Source organism: Mesocricetus auratus, unplaced genomic scaffold (assembly GCF_017639785.1).
Source record: "Mesocricetus auratus isolate SY011 unplaced genomic scaffold, BCM_Maur_2.0 Super-Scaffold_15014, whole genome shotgun sequence".
Classification (NCBI taxonomy): domain Eukaryota; kingdom Metazoa; phylum Chordata; class Mammalia; order Rodentia; family Cricetidae; genus Mesocricetus; species Mesocricetus auratus.
This window is the reverse complement of record NW_024429186.1, coordinates 56,221,711-56,225,017: the sequence shown is the minus strand read 5'-3', so window position 1 is coordinate 56,225,017 and position 3,307 is coordinate 56,221,711. Positions and strand designations below refer to the sequence as shown.

The 3,307-nt window shown below is 41.3% G+C and overlaps 1 pseudogene; it reads right to left on the bottom strand.

Moving 5' to 3' along the window:
- Positions 1 to 552: 552 nt before the first annotated feature.
- Positions 553 to 1,995, bottom strand: LOC101836371 (annotated as a pseudogene).
- Between the last annotated feature and the right edge of the window lie 1,312 nt (positions 1,996 to 3,307).

The window sequence follows — 3,307 nt, the reverse complement described above, 5'->3', positions numbered from 1 at the left end:
ATGTTTTTATTATTCTAAAGTTTAGATTTGATCCCTGGAAAGTTACATCAAAAATTATTTAAAGTTACTTATTGATCAAGAGTGAATCATGAATGCCCAAGAGATAACACTTAGTTACCTAATTAGCCAAAGTGACATAAATTTTTTTAAAGAAACCTGCAACACTATGCAGAATCTTAATGAAACTTATGTATGAAGAACATTGAATTATTTTAAAAAGAACAAGTGTATCATAAAGATAACACAAGCTCAAAAGATGTCCTAGGCTTCCTGGTCATGTTACAATGGAAGTAGAAGCCAGAAGGGCTAATAACTTTTGACAAGAACTCTAACATAAATTTATCATTTTTTTGTTTGTTTTGATATAGACCTTGAACTGGCCTTAAACTCCCTCTGTAACTTAGGGTGATCTTGAATCTGCCAACTTCTGCTTCTCTGGTCCCAGCTTTTAATGTCTTCTTTTTTTTAAGACAGGGAATATTTTATTTAAAACCCATCAGTGAAATGGATGGCTTGGGTCTATGACAAGTCATTTTTATTTTAAACCATAAGTCAGTAACTGTATGAAAGCATACATTGCCACATACAATTTAACTTATCAGACCACAACTTTCTTTGTTGGAGGATAATAGACTTTCCTGTAAAAGCAGCACCATTGTGACTATTAATGTAATATTCCTCTCCTTCTTTGTCACCCTCTCCTTTGACAGGATTCACACCAACCTCATCGTAATCCCTCTCTAGGACAGCCATGTCTTCACCAGCCTCAGAGAACTCCCGCTCCTCCGTACCCTCACCCACATACCAGTGCACAAAGGCATGCTTGGCATACATCAGATCAAACTTGTGATCTAGGCGAACCCAGGCCTTAGCAACAGCTGTGGTGTTGTTCAGCATACACACAGCTCTCTGAACCTTGGCCTGGTCTCCACCAGGTACCACAGTGGGAAGCTTGTAATTGATGCCAACCCTGAAGTCAGTGGGGCACAAGTCTACAAACTGAATGGTATGCTTGGTCTTGATGGTGGCAATGGCAGCATTGACATCTTTGGGAACCACATCCACACATTACAGCAGGCAGCAAGCCATGTATTTACCATGGTTAGGGTCACAATTCACCATCTGGTTGGCTGGCTCAAAGCAAGCATTGGTGACCTCTGCTACAGAAAGCTGCTCATGGTAGATTTTCTCAGCAGAGATGACAGTGGCATGTGTGAACAGAGGGAGATGAATGTGAGGGTAGGGGACCAAGTTGGTCTGGAATTCTGTCAACATTCAGGGCCCCACCAAATCTGAGGGAAACAGTGCTGGAAGACACAATTTGACCTATCAACCTATTTAGGTGGGGCGTTCAATATCAAGGTTTCTATGACATATGTCATAGATGGCCTCATTGACTACCATGAAGGTACAATCAGAGTGCTCCAGGATGGTGTGGGTGATGAGGATAGAGTTGTAGGGCACAACCACATCGGTGAAAACCTGGTGGGCTGGGAAGATGCAGAACTCCAGCTTGGACTTCTTTCCATAATTGACAGAGCCGCTCTACCAGCAGGGAGATGAACCCAGAGCCAGTTCCCCCACCAAAGCTGTGGAAAACCAAGAAGCCCTGAAGACCTGTGCACTGGTCAGCCAGTTTGCAAATTCTGTCCTGGACAAAATCAATGATCTCCTTGCCAATGGTGTAGTGTCCACAGGCATAGTTATTGGGAGCATCTTCCTTGCCTGTGATGAGCTGTTCAGGGTGGAAGAGCTGGTGGTAGGTACTAATAAGAACTTCATTGATAACTGTGGGTTCCACGTCTATGAACATAGCCCAGGGCACATGCTTGCTGAGGCCTGTCTCACTGAAGGTGTTGAAGGAGTAATCTCCTCCAATGGTCTTGGCAACTGGCCATCAGGCTGGATGCCATGTTCCAGGTAGTAGAGCTCCCAGCAGGCATTGGCAATCTGGACACCAGCCTGGCCAACGTGGATGGAGATGCACTCACACATGGTTGCTGCTTTGCAGCTTCCGGGAGGATGGCAGAGGTGAGGAGGAGGTGTTGCTTCTTATAGCATTATACTTAGGTGGTTGGTGTAAGAGAATCTCCAACTTCCAACTTCTAATGTGACATAATTATACGTATGTGTCACCTTGCACCTTGTCTGTATCTCAATTTTTTTCATTTTAATAAAAAAGAATTATTTTCTTATATATTAATGTTCATTAACAAATTTTTCTATCATTCCTATGTCTTTTCATTTATTATATTTGAATAGTTCCATCAAAACTACAAGCCTTAGCTCGGTGTTGGTGTCACGTGCCTTTAATCCTAGTACTCAGGAGGCAGAGGCAGGCAGATCTCTGTGAGTTCAAGGCCGGGCTGGTCCACAGAGTGAGAGTGAGTTCCAGGACAGCCTCCAAAACAATACAGAGAATAGAGAGAAACCCTGTCTCAAAAAAACAAGAAAACAAAACAAAACAAAACTACAAGCCTTTAGTTGTGTGTATGTGAGAGAGAAAGAGAGAGAGAGAGAGAGGGAGAGAGAGAGGGAGAGGGAGAGAGAGAATTTGTAGAGCCCAGACATTGATGCTGGACCTCCCCCCCAGGGACTCTCCACCTTCGGTTTTCAGAGAGATCTCGCTCTGAATTTGAAGAATACTGATTACATTTGTGTAGCAAGTACTTAATAAGCAAGTCAACTTATAAGCCCCCGACTTTTCAAAATTTAGCAGGTTTAAGGTTTCCTTTTATATACAAAATCTATAAATCAAGGCAAAGATAATTCCTTTGTTTTTAAAATATTCACAACTTTCTGTCCCTCTTTATGTCTATTCTTCTCTATGATCTTTCATGTTCTGCAGAAAAGTGAGGCACTAGTCTCTTTGGAAAGCAATAGTACACACAGATGTCTATCCGAGGCATTGCTTGCCCCTGCTGTTGTCTTAGTTACACATATTAATGATAAGCTTATATAAATGCACCTAACTTAGATTTTAGAGAAAAAGCTGCAGGATGGACAGAGACAATGCTGAGTAAATAGTATCTTAGTCAAGCATTTAGTAAACATCATGAACATACATGAATTTTCTGTAGCTACATGTCAGCTTTTGATAGCTCCTTAAACTGCTAAAATATGAATGTGTTCATTAATGAGACTGAAACTCACAGTCAACATCAACAGATGAATAATAAAAGAAAATGTGGTACTTACACAGTGGGATTTTACTTGGCCACAAGAAAGAAGGAAATTGTTTCATTTGCAGGAAAAAAAATGAATGGAGCTGGAGATCACCATGTAAAGTGCAATAAATTAGTTCCAT